This window comes from Larus michahellis, chromosome 2 (genome assembly GCF_964199755.1).
Source record: "Larus michahellis chromosome 2, bLarMic1.1, whole genome shotgun sequence".
NCBI lineage: Eukaryota > Metazoa > Chordata > Aves > Charadriiformes > Laridae > Larus > Larus michahellis.
In genome coordinates this window covers 40,279,070-40,299,906 of record NC_133897.1, presented here as the reverse complement: position 1 = coordinate 40,299,906, position 20,837 = coordinate 40,279,070, and the positions used below count along the sequence as shown (strand labels likewise).

Below are 20,837 nucleotides of genomic sequence, written 5' to 3'. Positions count from 1 at the left end.
GGCCTTCAACAAGCACAGGAGACTTGCGCCCATAAATTAGTTTCCCCCTCCCTCTTTCCACTCAGTGAACTCAAGTCAGTCCAATGGATGTTACGTTTTCTTTAGGTGTCATTCTACATTTCATGCAGTTTAATCTCAAGTTTTAAACAAATTGCAGAGGGAAATATTTTGAGTATAAAAAAGTAAAATGCAGACTTGCTGTACAAGCCACAAAACCATGAAAAGATTTTTTAATATGACCATCGGAGACAATAGCTAAGAAAAAGAAAGCATATACATAAGAGACATATTACCGATTATGAGAACAATAAATCACAGACACAGTGCACCAGCACTTAACAGCCGAAGACAGAATATGGAATAGTACCTTGCCACAAAGAGACAAGCTCAAATAAATGTACTTTTAAGTACGGAACAATCTACCCTACATATGCTGTGTTCACTAAAGGGTAGTCACCCTACACTACCACCACAAATGGGTGTGTTTTCAGGAGCAGTAATGGCAGTGAACGTTTTATTGCCACCTCTGCCAGTGTTCATTCACTTTATTTTTGACACGTTATTACTTTACATTGATTCCAGACAAAAGAGAAAAAAAAAAAGGGCCTAGGGTTTAAAAACTTCTTTATAAGAGTCTGTACTTAGCTTTCCTCAGAGAGGGCCTGATCCAGATTCCACCAAAATCAATAAGACTCTTTCCATGCCTTTAATGTGACTTTGTCCAAAACAAACAAGCATGTAGGAACCTGCACATATTGCCACTCAACTGACCCACACAACTGATAGCAATTTCATGGCAATTTTCTTTATCTTGTGTTTTTGTACTCCATCTTATTTTGACTCTTCCCAACATAAAGCGATCCTGTTCTACAAGCACAGCTCTTGGGCAGCATGTAATAATACAGCTGAATAATACAACTGCAGAAGCTCATAGCAGTTTATTAATTTGTGCAGAGTTTTGTTTCCTTTAACTTATGACTATGTGGGTGTATTTTCTAAACTCCTATATGTATTATAGTCTGGATGAAAACTGAGACAGGAGCCTTAACTACCGTACAAAGCACAAAAGGGCTAGAAGCCTTACCAGGTCACAAGGCAGTCCCGCACAGCTCCGCACCACTACAGCCAACATGCCCAGAAGGGCTCCCTTCCTTCTATCAACGATGGCCACTGGGAAGGGGAGAATGACAGTAATGGGGAACACCAATTTTTCAATGGGCGATACAACCAAAGGTGCCAACTGTAAATTGGTATGAACACTTAAGCCAAGAAATCTAACTGTATTAGGTTTATGCCAGCTCAGGATTTATCCCTGAAATTATAAAACAATCCCCAAGAAACAGGCAGCTCTCTATGGAAAAATACCTCTGTCATATTGTTATAACTGTTGTCTTCCAGGCAAAAGACACTGTTGAGAGGCAGTAAAAAACACAGCAAGAAAGAAAACCAAAAAAAAAACAACAAAAAAACCCAATGCAAAAGACAAAAAAAAAGAGCTTGAAACATATTGGGAAAGCTTCCTTTTCAGTTGCTCTGAGAAACATCAGTTCAATCAAACCGATGACAGTGAAAGAAGTGCTTTTTTTTTCAAATTAACATTTAAGGTAAGTCATTTTGTCAGACTGATAGCTTTTTAACGGATGTTTATTTTTCCACCAGATTACACAGGACAGGCTGATTAAAATAAACACTTTGTTAGTTTACCTTTAAATGTGAAACTTAAATCAGAATGACCAAGTCCTATATTACTAAGCAGCCTTTGAAATGAAAAATGCCTTACTCCTAAGAGTGGTTATATTTTTGTCATACACAGCTTATTTGTCCACATTCGTCTCATACTGCTTTGATATTTGTAATAATCTGGATACTTATTACAAACCTAATTGTGCCATCAAAAGAATAAGAGAACAAAGTGACTATACTAATAATTCAAACGACAAAACTGTTTGGTAAAAATACCAAATGAAGTGAGAAAATACAATATCGTTTGCATTTTGCCTCAGCTAAATTTCACAAAGGAGCTCAATACAGAGAGAAAAGCCCCTTACTCATCTACAACTAGTTATCAAGTGGCACTCGTTGCATGAATCTATTTCATACAACCATAAGGTGGATTTCCATTTCATCTCTTTAAAATATATATAAACCAGCAAGCACAAAATTTATTTTAAAAGCACAGAGTAAATTCCAGTATTAATGTCCTTCATTTGGAGATACAGTGAAGAACTCTGACTATCTGAGGAGCTTGCTGTCATCATGAGACTAGGCTGTATGACTACGGTGTATGTTCAGAAATACTTTACTTCTGGAGGAGCTCTACAGCTTGCATTTCAATATAAAAAAGGCAACAGAATATTCCCATCAGTTTGTCCTACACACATGTAATAAAAAATCAGCAAGAAAAATTACTTAGGTTCGGCTCAAAGTTGAATGGAAGGCTAATACTTTGCAGTTAAAAAAATAAAGGAAATAAATGACTGCAAGACTCAAATTTACAAACATGACGATAAGCAGCTTTATTTTCTGAACCTGTGAGTAGCTCTACTGACCCCAATGAAGTAAGTTCAGGCTCCTTTTCTGTGGAAAATCAGTCTTATGTGAGACAAGGCATTTTTTTGCAGAGACAAAAACCTGTTTAGGAGTAAATTGAGAATTAAAGTGCATGGATTCCTTTTATCTGATCATATACCAGTGAAATAATAGAGATAATTTGAAGAGAGGAGAATAAAAATGGTTTGCATTGGAGATTCAATACTCTATTACTTAAGGATAAAGAATTTCTAATAGCCATTAAAACGAAAATCAAGGAATATATAAATTTTAATTTGGTCTCTGCTTCATATCATAGTGTACTGAAGGCTTTCAAAGTGACTTTTAGAAGCTGGATTTTAGGTGTATGTCATGAAATTAGGAAATGCCAAAGGCAAGAAAAATTGGAGCTATTAGCAAAGCTAACAATAAAAAATTAGAACATCAAAAATCCCACAGTAAAAAGCTTATGTAGAATTGCTACAGATTAAGGCACTATTGAATAATATTGCTGTTAAAGAAGCCAATTATTTTTATAGAGCAAATAAATTTTTCTATGATAATTCATATAAAACTGGTAAATGGTTAACTGCCTTAATAAAAGGGGAAGAGAAATCTCAACATAACAGCAATTTATACAAAACAAGGTGTGATAATGAACAAGAAGAATTAGGTACGTGATATCTCCAGGGCATACTATGAGACTACATAAATCTGAAACTTCTGAAGATGATATCCAAATTTTGGGACTGAAAATTAAAAACTTGAGTCTTATCTATTGTTTCCTTAACATTGGAATAAAGAGATTGGCTATGGTCCAAAAGACGCTGGGAACAGTCAGACCTCAGTGACACCAGGCAAAGATGTCTGTCCATCAGATTTTTTTAATGCTGTATTTAAAGCCTTTGGCCTCTTCGTGCCACAGACCTTCACATTTTCTTTTGAATGGAGCTAAACAGGCCCTATTAAATTACTGAAATCATTCCTATTTTGAAACAGAAGAAAAGGTCTTTGTGATTGTTCAGCTGTCAGTCTTTTTTTCTCATTTGTGACAATACCAAAACTTTTAGTCAGCAGGAAAACCAAGGTAGTGAGAAAATATTCATGGAGATTGGACGGGTTCCTCAATAAAAAGACTCCTACCATAGAACACAAATAAGGTATTTAACATTACTTCTAGTTGTGCCCAAAATATTTTCTTCTCCCATAACTGGTAGTTGCAGTAGCTCCTGAAAGACTGTTTGAGCAGCATGACTGCCAGGGCTGTATAGATTTGTTTGAAATAGCGTCTTTAAAAGGCCGCTCTTGAGAGCAAAAGCTCTCATAGAATTAAGTCTTCAAACTCAACCTTTGTTTCAAAGAAACGTGTATTTTTTTTATGCATACCCTCCTCAGAGGTCTCCCAAAGAATTTGTCCTTACTCATGAGTAAAACCACCTCTGGCTAAACTTAGTAGCTGAACCTACAGCAACTTCAGTAAGTGAAGATTCAGTTTTATTCATGTCTTATTTGCCTGATATCTCAGGCAAAGACCGTTAGTCCAACAAAGACTAACTGCATTTGATTATTTTCATATTGTTCCCGCTTACTCTGTTTTGCTAGAAAGCACAGACTTGGTGAAGAAGTTGTTCTTCCATTTAGCATTTGCTAAAGCAAATTCAGGAACAGAGTGACAATGCAGGAACGTGGATGTTCAGGTGTCTTCCTTTGAACTCACCTACCTCTCCCTGATGCTACTTGAATGAGTTTTATTTCCTCCTGAATAAAGATTTATGTTGAGAAGAACAGGACACCTGATCTCTGCATGACTCTTGGTCTCATACACAATCCACTCCAACTGACCCGACCGAAAAAAACTTGTGCCTGGTGAAGTCAAAAGTAATAGTGTTCAAGATTAGGATAGGAACATACATTGTCTAGAAATGGGTCATAACTAAAAGGGATATCTTTGCACTTGTCTAGCTAAAAAGAAGTCCTTTGTGTGGTGCCTTTGAACTATCTGACTCTGCTAATGTTACAGACTGACACTTGCATTTTTTGCAAGAGAAACTCACTGTCCTTTCCAAGGTTTTTGTCTAGACTTGGTAAAGATAGGGAAAGGAATTACAAAAGGTCGTAGAAGACATTACCAATTCATTACACAGGTATCAGTCCCCCCTCAAGAAAACTTGCCCTTTGATGGGAGAATAGCTTTTGTTTTACAACTCTTGGGGCTGGGATGGTTACATCTCATTGGTGTGCTGGCACAATAGTAGATACCCTCAAGCTTTATGATTATTTAGCACCACGGGGACTATTAACTGCTGGTAAGACTGCAGTTGGAGTTATTGGATTTCAATAACAGTTGCAGACTTGGCCTTTAATCTAATTTCCAGTGTGCTGTTTTATTTCTGCCTCATCCAGCTTGGTGTCAGCAATGCAGGATCAGGCCCTTCAAATTTGCTTACTGACTGTCAATAAAACTCAATGCAGAAATCATGGTTTGAAGTCAGTATTTAACAAAGGACACAACAAGATTTTTCCTACTGAGAGACATTTTTAAAATGTTTAATAGTTTGACTGCTTGTGAACTCAAGAATATTTTCATTTAAAATGGGTTCAATGAATTAGTACATTTCAGAAAGGAGTAACAAAGCAAAAAATAGGCTTGTGGTCTCTGTGTTTTCTTTACAAATTAAACACATTAGAATTTTTTTTTTTGTAAAGAAAAGAATGTGTGTGTGCTTGAGGGATCTGTTTCATTTGCTTGGGCATGTTTTTATAGTACAAATTTATATTCTGTACATTTTGGAAGAATTTGTGACAATGGGCAAGTGACTGACAATGTTACATGAACGAAGAGATGTGAAAACTGAGAAAAGAACGTGGTTTTTTACAAGGACTACACACACACAAAAGTTTCTTCATGGAAGAATTCTGACATACCAAAACTCTCCAAGGAAGAAGGAGTCTACATCACACTGTGATTTTGGTCAGAGGGCAGGGAAGGAAAAGGAAAGAGAAAACTAATTGAAAGAGAAGGTGCGTCCTTTGCATGCCTTATCTGACGTCAGTTTTCAGAGGATACGATGGTAGTGGAAAGCCATTTTCCTTTTCCCAGTCCCTGCTGAGACTAAATAGAAAATTGTAGGACTGGTTTGTGTTTGTCCTCATAAATACCTATCAAAATCCTAGCTTAATGAACTCTTGAGGTATAATATACCATTGCTATATTTCAGCAGTCTTCTTGTTCAGAGATGGTGCTAGAGGTCAGTTTTCCCATCTCTGAAATTAGAGGTCCCCTAGCAAACTCGTAGAAGATCACTCACTTTCATAAAATTTTGAAGAAGATTAAGAAAAGCCATCTGCTTTCCTTCTCTACTCTTCACTGCAGATCTTTGCAAGTCTTCAGGCTCATCCTTGTAAAGAGTAAAGAAAAAGAAACAACAAAAATTTAATTGTATTTAGAATTCTAGATCTTCTTGGAGAGCTCTATATACTTCAAATTTGGGAAGAGAAACTGCTTTTAAAATCAGATATCAAATTCAACGGTAGAGAGCCTGAACCTTTTTTAAGAGACTGAAAGAAATTTGGAATATAATTTCTGCATGTAGTAACATTTAGAGAGATTTTTTTCTTTCTTCAATACATTCTAAAAGATGTACAGAGAAACCAAACTTTTCTACCACCTGTAGATATCCAAAGAAATGTGAGAGATATGTAATTTCATAGAATCATAGAATAACTTAGATTGGAAGGGACCTCTGGGGGCTGTCTTGTCCAGCCACCCACTCAAACAGGTCTAATTAGATCAAGTTGCTCAGTCTTGAATACCTCAAAGAATTCTAAGCAACCTCTTCCAGTATTTGACCAATATAATAGTAAAAAAAATATTTGCAATATCTAATGCGTATTTCCCATGCTCCAACTTGTGTCTTTTGCCTCCCTTACTATTGTGCATCTCCAAGCGGAGTTTGTTTCCATCGTCTCTGTATCCTCTGGTCAGGTCATTATAGATGTCAAAAAGGTCTCTCCTTCTCTTTTTAAGACTGAACAGGCCCAGCTCCCTCAGCCTCTCCTTGTCCACCATGTTCTCTGGTCCCCTGACCAGCATGGTGGCCTCCAATGGACTGCCTCCAGTATGTCAATGCCTTTTCTGTACCAGGGAGCCCAAAACCAGACACAGGACTCCAGATGCAGTCCCACAAGTGCTGAAAAAAATATAACTAACTTACTAGTGGTAAGAAGGTTACAGCAATCTGTATCAAAAGGCTTTGCTAAAGTCAAAGCATACAACATCCATTGCCATTCCTTTGTCCTCAGCTCCAGCCTCCTTACTGTAGGAAGCAATTTATACAAGTAAAAATAAGTCTAACCAGTTTATATTCTCCAGTTTATACCTTGTTTGTGTCCTGCCCCACTATGTGTAGATAAATGCCCTGAGATTTTCTCTGTAGTTTCACTCCTGCAGGAACTTACCAACGTATCACCTAATACCAACCCCCACCTAATACCAACAGAAAAAATGAAAAGCTGTTCAAAAAAGGAGTGAAGTATAGAGACAAATAATGGCAGTTGGCCTTAGTTGCCTTCACACTGGCAAAGTCAATTTTTTCTACTGTCTTGTGTTGACCCACTCAAAAGCCACAAGAGTTTATTTGGAGAGGAATAGGGCCATTTGCCTCGGTTCACTCAAAGGGAAAAGAAGAATTACAGAGAGAACAGAAATAAGACAATCTCCCCCTGGCAGCACTGCATAAAGTGTTCTAGAGGAAACAGTTGCTTCATCCCTTCCCAATCTCTCACCAGTTATTACACTAAAATGCACCCCAGACAATCACTATCATAATGAGGTTAACGGATATGATAAATTCAGCAGAAGCATTCTTTGTTTTTGATTGACTTTGCGGCTGTGAACACCTGAATTCATCCTTCCCACACTTTACTCTATGACTGACAAATATTTTTTAGGGCTAATCTGAATATCCGTTGACATATTTAAAGCTTTTGTGAAATCCTTGAATGAAAATTGTGGCAATAGAAAGTAATATTATTTTGAAAACGCCTCAGAGAGGGAGTTCCTTCTTTTTCTAGGACACCCCTCTGGTGAAGAGGCATGCTGCTACATCAGATCACCAGAGAAGAAAAGATTGTGCTTGAGCACAGAGGATCCTGTGTACATTTTGCAGAGCCAGAGGGCAATTACTGTACTGTTGCCTGGCCCACACAAACACTGTATCAGGAAAAAAGAAAATGTAAAACATATTTTTAATGCTGCAAGGTGGAAAAAGAGTGCCATAAACAACTGGCACTATTCAGTGTATGATATTTCACTCATTTCAAATTGTCAGTGTCCCTTTTAAGAGCCATAAAAATCTTAACAGTTGTGCTGCTGTAGGGCTCACACTTAATTGTTGTAAAAAACAAGTGGGAGTCAGTGTAATGAAAGAGGTGCTCTTGCCCTCAAATTCCTTTAGGCACTAAATTAGAGCTCTCCAAAATAGGGCATGGATCAGAACTACCGTTTTCTGCTTACCAGGGGAACAGTCATTTTCAGCATAAACGAAATGCCAATGTGTGTTTTTTCACCTGTACGTGGGGATAGTCTTTTATTAAATAAATTCTGGAAATATAAAAATCCAAATGAAAACGAACACTCTCTTTTACTTTTTTTTCTGCACCCTTGCTCCTAACTTCCACCTGTACTCTACCTGCACGCTAGCAACAGCGTGCACAGCCGGTTTCTCTGATCAGTGTAAGCTGAAGGAATCTTCTGCATCAGGAACTGAACAGCTGGGAACGTTCTCAATTACGTTGTAGGCTAGTGAAAGGACAGTGGCACAGCACAATAATGTTTAAGAACAACAGCTTTAAGATCTGGGATTATTGTTAGAAAAAAATAGCATAAAGTTATATGTGGAAAGGGACTGAGGAAAAAAGCTAACTGCAGAAGAAGAAAAATTACTGAAGCTTGGACAGCAGAATATGATTAGAAAAGCTGTCTGAGGTAAAGATACTTGAACGTTCAATTTGCTGCTCTTCTGTTCTCAGTTTTGGAGAATAGGCGCTTTACCCTGACTCTTTCCCACCCGTCAGTGCGGTTGCCTCCCTTCCCCATCTCTCTTCACTTGACTGCCTTTAGTCCCTTCCCTTTATCAAGTGTCAGCAGCAGGAGTGAAGCCCTGTCCCACCCGCGGAGGAAGGCCGTGCTCAGAGAGGGCCATGCAGCTCTGCGGGGAGCAGGGGCAGCGGGGGGAAGCCTACCAGAACTGCATCACCCCTGTCACTTTCCAACTGCTTTGTAATCTTCTGAAATAAATGGGAAAGGCAAAGGATTCTTAAAAGTTGCCCTTTCAGTGAGGATCACTGGCTACCAAGCACTAAACACGTATTACTATAAGGAGCAAGGGCTCTTTTAATCATCTTTTTTTAATAATCTGTTTTGTGTTACAGAAGCATGGCTATGACGTTAGCCTCATACACATATATCCAACCAGGGCTGGAAAGTGGTCAGGATGCAGGCACTTTCACCAGTGTAGCTAACGACAGTATTAGTATTAGCAAGTTTCAAGTTTTAAATATCAAAACTGAATTACACAGCTTAAATACAAAAAGACTAACCTTTTTCAACAATATTTTTATTTAAAGAATTGTCACTTTCAGCAGAGGAACAGATTTTGCTTAAACTAAAAAAAAAAAAAATCAAACAAAATTTTTCCCAAACTTATCATTTCTAAGTAAAGATAGGACCATCTGCCCACTTACACCAGCTGGGTGTCTGGCCATGAACGTCTGATATTCCATGCCAAATTGAGTAGTTATCAATGGTTATTTATTTATTTATTTATTTACTAAAATTAAAAAAAAAAAAAGAAATCAATCCGCATTCAGTTAATTTGTACAGTTCGCGATCCCACATTTTTCCCTCCTTGCATTTTTAATGCACCTGAAGAGTCTGGTTGCTGTGTTGGCTCCCAATTCAAAACCTAATGAAGTCCCACCACTTCCAGTGGCACTCTAAGCAAATGCTACCCCGGGAATCAGACTGTAGTTTTCAAGAGAACACAAATGTTCGCTTATCAAAATAATAATATCAACTGCTATTTGAGTGCTTTATTTATATATCATATTTAAGCAGCTAATCAGAAGTAATAGCTTATTATTAAATACAAATGGTTTCTTATTTACATAAATAAGGCTTATCTTACTTCTCTTGCCAGTTTTGGCTTCCTTGCTAGCCATCACAGACTGTACTGGCAACCACAGTACCTTCACTGGTCTTGCCAGCTTAAGCAGAAATAAATCTGATCTTTATTTTTAAATTGCAGTTTAATATTGCCGAAGTACACAAGTGCCAGTTTGAAAATTTGGGTTTTTATTCCCATTTTTTTCTAAGACCAGCCTTTCCTATACAGCTTGGAGTTCTCCAGCTTGGTTCCATTGTCATGTTCACTGACTGCAATTTGATCTCATTGCTGCTGTTCCTCGGCACGTTGGTGGTACACAGTCACTGGAATTGTAAAAATTAAAGATTTCATCCCTTGCCAATGCAGAATTGCTATTTATTTAGTTTCGGGTCTATTTTAATTTTGACTCATTTGGGGACTTTATTGAATACACTAAGGGTTTGCTTAAACAGGGACACTCAGGAAAGTTAATCCAAAGTAATTAAAACAGTGAATTTAAAGTGGATTAGTTAAACCACATTAAACCCCAGTCCACACTGGGGTTTAATGTGGTTTAACTAATCCACTTTAAATTCATACCTTTAGTTAATTTGGATTAATTTTCCTGAGTGTCTCTGTTTAGACAAGCCCTAAAGCCCCAATCCTGTAAACAATTTATGCACACGAGTATTTGTATGTGATGCACTTAATTAGCCTTGATTCAGGAAAGCACTTAAGCTCTGCTGAAATCAATGGAACTTAAGTGTCAATGGATGGTTTTGCCCGAATTGGGACCAAAGGCACCACATGCAAAAATGTTGCCCTGGACACTCATATTCACAGGAATCACTGTGTATTTTTGGATACTCTTCGAAGGAACTTTTTCTGATACCCAGTTTATTTTCTTTTTGCCCATCTGCATTAAATCTTGGTATAACTTTGCTCTGCTCTAACCAGTCTCTCCATCTCCCTGGGCACTGGTCTAACAGCTACGTGGTACATCAGATTACGCTGATATGACTCTCTGCTGATGCACCCTGTGTTTCAAGATCAGGAGGTTGGTCTCTTTACACCTTTCAGAGGAAGTCTCACCTGCAGCAAATTTTAGTTGAGCTAGTCTGGAGTCCATGGTTCTTTTTACTCTTTCCAACAGTAGCTCATCAGTCTCTATTCCTCTTGCTCACTCCACTTTGCTTGATTCCTTTAAAAATTTTCAGAACGCATTAAGTAGCGCCCTTCTTTCAAACTTATGTGATGAAATTCATCATTTTGAACATAACTGTCAGGATGTCAAGCTACTTAGTTTTACTACGAAAGCACAAGATAGAATCACAGAATGGTTTAGGTTGGAAGGGACCCTAAAGATCATCTAGTCCGACCCCCGTGCCATGGGCAGGGACACCTCCCACTAGACCAGGCTGCTCAAAGCCCCATCCAGCCTGGCCTTGAACACTTCCAGGGATGGGGCATCCACAGCTTCTCTGGGCAACCTGTTCCAGTGCCTCACCACCACCCTCACAGTGAAAAAAATGTTTGGTTTTCTACTGGAAGAAGACACTATTTTTGGTTAGGTAGTTGGGAAGTGTAAATAATAACAGGAGAATTACACTGAATCTTATCACTTGACATAGAGGTTCACTGAGAGCTGACCTAAACTCCACTAAAACAAAGAATTCTAAAATTATTTAAGACCCATTTCAGTTAAAGTGTGAATGCCTATGGCCAAGCCATATATTAATTCAGAAGCAAACCTTTTTTTAAACTTTTTTTCCACAAGAAAGCTTAGATGGAGAAAAGGACAGACCAAAACTTGTAATAATTTTTTTCTTATGATTGGTAAATATTTTAAAATATTTACAAACAAAACCAGAACTTGAAAGTAAGCGAATATTTACAATGGAAACTGCAAGCTGACAATGGTGTCTACTGGACTCTACTCTACTCAACAGACTCTACTGGAAGGAACTTCCTCAAGCTTAAACTCAATATAACTTTGTTCTTAATGGGTGTGTATACAATATATTTCATTATAGGGTCTAGAAATGCTAGAAGTACTCTGCAAGTATTTCTCAGTTTCTGTACGGGAATACAGCTGGTTGATAGAGAAGGGGAGCTTCTTTTGTCTGATGGGAGAAGCTGCAGTCATTGAGGCTTTCCTGAGATTTTTTTTAGATTCCCGAGATTCCAAAATTGCCTGGATTACAGATGAAATATGAAATCCAAACAAGCTACTGTTACAAATTAAAATACAGCTCGTGTATGTATATTTACATAAATATATTTGTATACGCACACAATCACACACGCATATGCATTCAATAAAATACTTTGTATATAATTCACATAAATCTATATTAAAAATCTGTGGAAGTATCTATATTCTGCTTGCATGCATGAGTTAACTAAGACAAAAAAACCATAATTTTGTACTTTATATTTTATTAAACTGGCAAATGTATACTATATGCTTTCAAAATAGATGAAATCCTGCTAACTAGTTCATATGCATGTAATAGCTTTACTCTATAGTTGATAACCAAATTGGACATCCCCCCCCTCAAAGGACTGGAAATTGGAATGTATTTCTACATACTTTATTAGGTGAGACCTGGAAGGAATGAATACAGAAAGTCAGTATTTTCCACTTTTCTTACTCTTATATTGGCTTCTGCCATCAGAGGTGTGCATGCAATGTATGCAGTTTTTGCTATGGGTACCACTTGCATTTGGGATGTTAAGAACTTGTATAAACCTTATCTAGATTACAGACTATTTACATGTCTGATGAACATGTAAATGTGAACAATGTTCACATGTTGAACAATGATGAATGTTCAACTATCATTGTTGATGAACAATGTTAACTAATGATGTAACTAAATATAAACCAAGATTTTTCACAATTCCAATTTTCAGCCAAGTGAGATTTTAAAAATACTTCTAAATCTAAGAATACTTCAGTCAACACCTAATATAAGAAAAATTATTTCCCTCGCCAATACAAAGCTTACACACCTTTACTTGTGTCTCTGCAGTAAAGCATTTGAACATAAACTGAGACGGTCTAAGCACTTTGTTCCTAACCCCCCATAATCTCGCAAATACAAAAATTAATAATATTTGGGATTTATTTTTCCATTTATTGTTGTGTAAGCAAAAGGGATTAATCTCCTTACAATGTTTTAATTTCGGGGTGGAACCTCCATTCATGCTTAAATTGGCATTTTAAGTGTTACGATGAGCCGAACAATTGATTGCCAATGAAACAAGAATAAACTACTTTTGGCAGATTCTGCTGTTGTTTTTCCTGCTGGCTTTTGTTCTAGCTTTTATTTTCCATGGGAAAATTTTCATATTGAGAATACTGAGAGGGCCAAATCTTTTAAGACATCCCCTAAGTGCACAGACAATTAGATATCCTATGCTCATATAATTACTCCAGTAGTTATTTAGACAACTCACAATTGCCTGATTTGAGTACACAGTGGGAGTATGCGCCAAAGGCAGGTGCATACTTCTTTTTTTTTTCTAAACAGTAGCACAAATCTAGAGGTTTATAAAGAAAAGGCTTTGATGCTTTCAGTAAAATTTGTACTTAGTGAATCCCGCCTATACAACTAGATACATATAATGTGCTATAATTTTTTACATTGCCATTTCATCTCCCAAGCACATGCAACTTTTGCATGCATGTAAATGCACTGTATTCCAAAAGCAAAAACTACATATTGTCATGTATTTATAGTGGACAGGTCACTGTGATATACGCAGGCTGACTGTAGATGGCTGTATGATTTCTAAATCAAACGCTGTGCCCTGTATTGAACAAAATGATCATTTCATCACTGAGCTGTTCGAAGTACTCAAAACATGGTATTACAAGAATTATACGCCTGACTGCTTGGCTGTATTTAATACGAAGAACTGCTCCAACACAAAATAAATGTAAGGAGAGGCAAACAGAAAATCATGATTTCACATAGAAATTAAAATGCCTGTGTGAAATTAACGTATATATGGACCTGCAAAGAAATTCTCATGTCTTCATTTTTTTTTATCCTGTGCTTTTTTCTTTTAAATCTAATTTTAAATGTCTCTTTCTGCTTTAAACTATCTGTTGCAGCAGGAAATTTAAGTGCATTGCTGTAAAACACTATCATCAGCACACCAGAACCTGCTTTGGTCTCCCTTTTCTTACTCAAACATCTGGGAATCAAAAACATCTGTAGACTGACATGGAGTTAAGACTTCCTCTCTAAGTATCTTTGGCAAAACCACATAGACGGGCTGATTATCTTGCCCTGAAATGGCCCAAAAAGCAAAAAAGTTCCTTTCTGGGAATCAGGGGAATTATGAGAAATGTCTTCAGAGATTACATACAATATCATGTCACTGTTACTAAGCTTACTAGGTTTTATTCCTGTCTCCCATTTCTAGGTGTATCTCGGATTAATCATATTTCTTCCTGTGTTGCCTTGAAGTATGATCTAATAGCCAAATGGTGTCAGCTTTAGGCTCTTTTTTTCAAGACTCGGGTCCAAACGTATGGATGATGGAGTATGTCTCTAGTTTGTCCTTTCAGTCTTGTACTGGAATCCCCAAAGAAAAGCTTGGATACCTAGTGCGTAATTACACAATTTGTCACAAAGAGCAACCTAGGACACATCACACTTCATGTTCAAACAGTTGTAAAAACGCATACGTTGCAGTTTTTCTTGCAAGTAAAATGAACTCTCCAATACTAGGTGGTCCTCAACAACAGCTCACCTTCGGGATTTCTAATGACAAACGGGCCAATGCCAAGCAAACGGATTTCCCAAAACTTAAGAAAGCGAAATCTTTTTTGATTAAGCTGATCTCAAAGCGAATCAAGTCTGCCTTGCAAATTTGTGTTTTGTCTCAGCTGAACTTCTACCACTTTGTAGAAAAACGTGTTTAGGGTGATAATTCTTCCTCGGCAGCTGGGAAGATGAGTGCTGCCAGGACGCAGCCTCGGCCCTCCCATGGCTCCAGCATGGGCCCAGCCAACATGGCCTGGTACCATCCATCTTCACACCACACATCTCCTCCTTCCACCAAGAAGTTTCCCAATCAATCTGAACCCGGCCCGTTGCTTCCAGGGAGCAACGTACTGGATTCACGTTAAGTTACCTCATTTTAAGCTGCTTCCCCCCCGCCTCACCCCCGGCCTTGCGTGACTGCTAACTACACTCTGCGTAGGCTTTTTGTAAATAAAAGCGCCTCAGGCTTCCTCAGAGGGTAAAAGGTCCCGAACAAACGGAAAACATCCCCATTTCAAACAAACCCCAGCGCCTTTTCCCTGTCGCCCGCCGGGGCGGGCGGCAGCCGAGCTGCGCCACAGCCCGCCACGAGGGAAGCCCCGTCCCCACCCTTCCTTCCCCGGCTCCCCTCCGCCTCCTCGCCGGCCTGCTCGGGCCACCACCGGCGCCCGGCTCCCCGGGTACCCCCAGCCCCGCGCTCGCCCAACAGCGCCGACCGTCGGAGGGAGCAGGCGCAGGCCCTGTAGGCGGCCGCGGCCTCACGGCAGGGCCGGCGCCTGCGCGGAGGGTAGCGGGGACGGGGCGGGGGGGCGGTGCCATCGCGCGTCCCCGTGTGCGGGCAGGGAGAGCCCTTCCCCTTCCCTTCCCATCCCATCCCCGGGCCTCCCCTACTGCCTCCCCCTGCCCCGCGTCCCTCGCAGGGCGCCGGGCTGGCGCGGGGGTCTGTGTGCCGCGCAGGGAGGGAGGGAGGGAGGCAGGCGGGGAGGGGGAGAGAGAGAGAGAGAGGCTGAGCCAGATCTTCATGCCACTGCAGGCAGCAGCAGCAGCAGGTAAAACCAGCCCCAGAGCATCTGCTCCCCTTAACCCGCTTGCCCCCCTCCCCGCCGGCCGCCCGGCAGTCAAAAGTGCTCCGGCCCCCGCCGAGGCCTTTGGTCCGGCCGCCCCGGGCCGTCAGTGGGCAGCAGCGGGGCCGGTAGGGGCGGTGAGGCCTGCGCGCAACGGGCTGCTGCCGCCGCCGCCGCTCCTCGGCCTCCTCAGGCTCCCTCCCGCCGGGGCTGCCCGCCGGAGCGGGGGGGGCGGCCCGGTGTGGGCCCCGGGTGTGCTGAGGGCAGGTGCTTCCTGGCAGGAACCTCTGGAGCCAGCGCCTCCGTTCTGGGAGGTGAGAGCAGGGAGGGAGGAGGAGGCAGATTTATCACAAGGTTTCCCCCTCTGGATTATTTTTTTTGTATTGTTGGTGGTGATTCTGGTGGCTGAAGAGGGAAGTTAAGGTCTTCGTGATTACTTATTCCCTCCCCCCCCCCCCACGCCCTCCAGGCCTTGAAAAAGAGTTTTTAGAAGCAGCTTGGTTTCCCTCCACTTTTCCTGCCCCAGAGCCTCTCTTCCTCCCTGTTCTCACCTCTCTGACTCAGTCTGTGCTAGCCGGCCAGTTTTATTGCCATCAGCGGTAGATGTTTAACTGTCACACTTTTTTTTCTGTAGGATACAGCAGTTCAAGTGGTGTACAAGTCCGGATTTCAGTGCAAGGGCTGCAATTAGCACGTTTTAGCTGTTTGAGGGTTTTGTACTCTTAGATTGCTGTACCCATCAGTAGTTTAGTTTAGCTACGTATCCTATGGTATCGTGTATCTTGGAGGCTTTATTGCTTTTAAGGAATAGTTTTTCCACCATATTGGCATAACCTTGCTTTAGTATACGCGTGAAAGTGGTATACATGTGAAATGATCATGTTCCAAAATGTACTGCGATGGGACATGGGAGACAAGAATACGCTTCCAGTTCCGCCACTCAGCTCTACAGCGTCCATGCACCTCTTTACTCTCAGTAATCCTGCTTGCCTTCCCTTACAAAGTACTCCAAAACTTGGTTAAAAAGCACCACATAAGAGAGTATTTATTTTCAGAGCAATGAAAGTTCATTAAAGTTATTTGTCAGTTCTGTTACTTGCCACATGGTAATTCAGCTATTTACTGATAATACCTCCTTCATGAAAACTAGAGCTTCCAAAATAAATATGGTCTGATTATTGAAAATATTTTTGAGAATTTGAGGGTTGTGAAACATTAAATTAGTCTTAGATCCCACCTCTCTGAATCCTCATCCGCTGTTACATTTGCAGCTCAGAGGCTGAAATACCATAAGATCTAAAACTGGGCAGTAAGGAAAAATACATTGTGGGTGATAATGATTTCAATTTTTGAAACCAGTCCTTTTTTTGGTAAATGTAATAATTTTCTGAGTTAACACAATTGTGAATTACCAGTTGTCAGACTTCTTTTTCACTGACACACAGCCCATGTATGGCCTAAACGCTGTTATCCTAAAAGTCATGTGAATATATATAATAGTAGCGATTACTGGATTTGTTACAACTAAGGTTGTGTTGTAATACTTTCGGACTATCATGTAAACACAGAATTTGACACAGCCTACTACAAAGCAATTGCCGAGTTTTTAAACTTTTTATATATTTTCTTGAAATTGGTAACTGCTGCTGACCCAACTGCAGGAGCTTCCCTGTGTATGAACTGTGAGCCTACATAATGAACTTCAGTTCATAACAAAGTAGGAGAGCATCAGCAATTACTGTATTTACGTATAAGTGCATATGGGGAAGAAGGTGCATTTTTTCCCTCTAAATTTTTTATGGTGGCTTCGTAATTTAGATGCTACATGTGTGGTAAACTCCTATGAAAACTGAAAGTTCCAAAAGATATTAATGGCGTCCTTTTGTTAGTGAGATGAGGACAAGAGTCTGTTCTCCAGCCTTGTGGATGGGAAGGAGACTAAGGCTCGTACTGGTAGCTTTGTTTAATGATTAATTAAACTGGTGAGATTCTTGTATGGTTCACTTCATTTCACCTTCTCAGCAACCTGAGGGAAGCCACAAACTTGATTTTTAACAAACAGCTTTTCAGTTTCTGCTGCAACATGAGCAAAGCTCACTTGTCATGTGGAAATGGTTCAGAGCTTTTCTTAAAATATTGTCCCACCTGCGACAGAGTGGCACTTACCGTTGAAAAATGTAAGTGAAAAAATTCCTCTCACATTTTTCCTTCTTTGAGTTACGGTGTTGGCTTTACTCAAACATTGTTCTTCTCTCTCTTGTTTGCATTTGAATAGCACTTGCATCTTTTGGACTTTGGTACCTCGTATTAATGTGGAAATAAAATATGATTTGGTGGAAGTGTGTTATACATTCTCTGCCTGCCTATGCTTTATGCTAATGAAGAGATCATCTTTGCTGTCTCCGGGTTATTGTTGCTATTATGACTTCATTTTTCACTGGGGAAGGGCTATGCAAAAAACTGTTTTACACTTTGCCCTGAAAGGAATTCTGTTGACGAAGTCTTAGGAAGTTTACTTTCTGCTCCATCCTTAGGAGTTTTATCTTAAACTGTTAGGTATGCTGCTGTAATTGACAACAGCTGTTGCTGAGAATTGTGGAGGATAGACAGTTTCTAAGATAATCAGTTCCTAGTCCATTTGAGGCTTTGTTGATTAGCACGTGTAAGAGCATTTTGGATCAGAAGCCAGTGATGTCTGCAGAGTGCAAATGTGGTATGTTATTTAAACTGTTTGGCTTAGACTCGACACTGCTCTGTAGTAAATAAGCTCTAGGTTTTGTGTGCTGCTTCTTCTAGCCCAGGAGAGTGCCCAAAGCAGTTCAGTCTGTAGTCTATAAAAACACAGATCTTTCTCTGAGTTGTGCTCTCAGAGGAAGCGGGCTGTTAAACGTGGTAGAAGGAGTTGCGTGCAAGTGTTTAGTTGTTATATTAGTGAGGCTTAAACTCTCAATTTTTGACCTCCAAAAGAAGGGGCATAGCTGTTGCCATTTCCAGTGTTTAGGAAGGATGCTACTGTGGCCTGTTTTACTTAAGAATGTTTTTATCAGTTATCCAAATGTCTTTTTTTTTTTTTCCTGATGTCACAGCTTCTGTGATCAAATACTTTTTTAAAAAGTACTTGAAAATGATGCAGAGTTTGAGGTCCCTGTCATGTTGTATAACATTATAATCTGATAATTCATATTCTTTTTAGTGATGTTGAATAGGAAAAAGCATGATTACTCTGAATCTTATGGGAATCTGTGTGTGACAGTCTTTGAGGAGAAATGGTTAACTATATTTATGCTCTGAGAGTTGAGGTAAGAAGCAAGAGCCAAGTGGAGCAGGTAGTCAAACTGCATTGTGACCTTGGAGATGAACGTTCAACGTTTAGCATATTTTGGATAAAGGTTGATGAATTACTGAAGAGAATAGAAGTGGGTATTTTGCCCCTGTTAATGGTTAGATGTAGATTTCCCAAAGGCACTGAGTCATACATGACCTGAAATCTGGTTGGAAATCGTTTGAAAACAATAGGAAGAATCATGTGTCAGTGATGTTGAACTGAATGCAGCAAAAAAGAGGCAGTATCGTGGTATCTTGTGTTCTATTTAAAAAAAACAACAAAACAAACGTTTTCCTTCTGTACTATTTAACTTGAGGGGCTTTTTGTTCTGTTAATGGACTGGCAAATCGTTATTTTAGGTTTATTAAAGAACATTATTACCACGCTACTAATTAATCTTGTTCTGTGTATGTGAAAAGTTCATGTGCTTGCTTAAGTTGACTTGCATTTAGTACTGCATCATGTAGTAGTGCATTAGAGTGGGGATCAAATCTGTCTTAATACATGAACGTTTCACCTTAAATGTATTACAGCATCAGTTTTTGTTTCAATGAGTTTGTTTTCTGAACTTTCAGTTGGCTAAGCTTTTTTTTTTTTTTTTTTTTCTTAAAGTGTATCGAGATACTGAGAATCTACCATTTACTTCTCTGGATGACTTGTTTCAGTGATTCATCTTTTCCACTATTTAAAAATAAGGCATGCAATTATTGTTTGAATACATTTGAATGCATCTGTTTTTCACTGGTTCTTGTTATCTCGTCTGAATTCTCTCTCATATCAGACTCCCTTAAAACTTGGTTTGTCCCTTTGACACTGTGTTTTCACTCCTCTGCATGGTGGCAGTCCCTAGCATTTAAAGGCAGATAGAGATATTAAAATACATAGTTTTAAAAGAACATCAGCAGATCATAGATTTGCTGGGCTGACTACTCAGGGACTCTTGGATAAGTTTAACAAGTACGCTGATTTAAAACGTTTGTCTCTCAATATTTTTTTAACATCTGATCTGGAACATCTGTTTAACAAATGAGATGGAAAAAAAATCAATATAATGTGTTACAATTATACCATTTTGAATCTTTCCAACTATAGAATGAAAGTATTTATTGACTATTTTTGATCTTTCCTTACGATTTTTAACACTTCTGCCACCTCTGTCTTGTCATGGGCCTCTGCTGTTGTTGAGGTGGTGTTTGTTACTAACATTCTTGGCTGTGTCATATGTGGATATTTCATGTCTCTCTGTTTCTTCACTCCATAACTCTAATTTATGTTGATGGCGATCCAGCCTCCCCTTTTCTGCATTGTTGATCTTGCTTTTTTTTTTCCCTTATACTTGCTTGTTTTTTCAAAAACATCAGGTTTTGAACAGCTAGGATGAGCTGTGGCCAAAATTGTCCTCTTTGTTAGCTGTAGAATTGCCTGACCATAGATAAAAGTCCTCTTAAGGAAAGTTCCATTTTCGTGTTTTTCTGTCTAAGATTTTTTTTTCCCAATTTTGTTCATAAATCTTTTCAGCTTCATAAATTTTGAAACCGCAGGAATATGAGCGTGTATATGCATCATATGTTTACATAGATGTCAGTAATCTCTGTCTGGCTGTGTAATCTGATCATGATCAGTAATTCTTAGACTATCCCCAGTTTCCAGTCCAGTGACTTACTCATTTTAGCCATTATAATGGGATATATGATAATTTATCTGTGTTGGTTATGGTGAGTGCTGTTAGAAAACTGTTGCTAATAATTTTTAAAAACAGATTTTTTTACTGTTAGCTGCTTAAGATCCTGAGATATTAGGTTTTATTATTAAAGACTTCAGTTTAACATTTTTCTTTCAGCACTTTACCAATATGGGCTTATAAAGAAAATCCTACTGTTACCTAGTTTGAGCTGATGGTCTGTAACAGACCTGTACTGTCACCACCTTCTAAGTGAGCTGCCTTATTTAACCCTTAGACCTACAGATAGTCTGTATCCTTTGGTTCTGAGCT

The 20,837-nt window shown here is 39.3% G+C and overlaps 1 protein-coding gene across 6 annotated transcripts in view; it reads left to right on the top strand.

Annotated features, from left to right (window-relative positions):
• The first annotated feature begins 15,244 nt into the window (after positions 1-15,244).
• The window catches only part of TBC1D5 (TBC1 domain family member 5), a 320,349-nt gene continuing 314,756 nt past the window's right edge, over positions 15,245-20,837 (top strand). For 3 of the 6 annotated variants that reach the window (XM_074574989.1, XM_074574987.1, XM_074574985.1), the window contains exon 1: positions 15,259-15,504. The gene's annotated coding sequence lies outside the window, so the exon portion shown is untranslated. Of the gene's footprint in view, positions 15,505-17,626; positions 17,697-20,837 lie in introns of those variants that run through there. The other 3 variants (XM_074574990.1, XM_074574991.1, XM_074574988.1) reach the window with 3 other exon arrangements.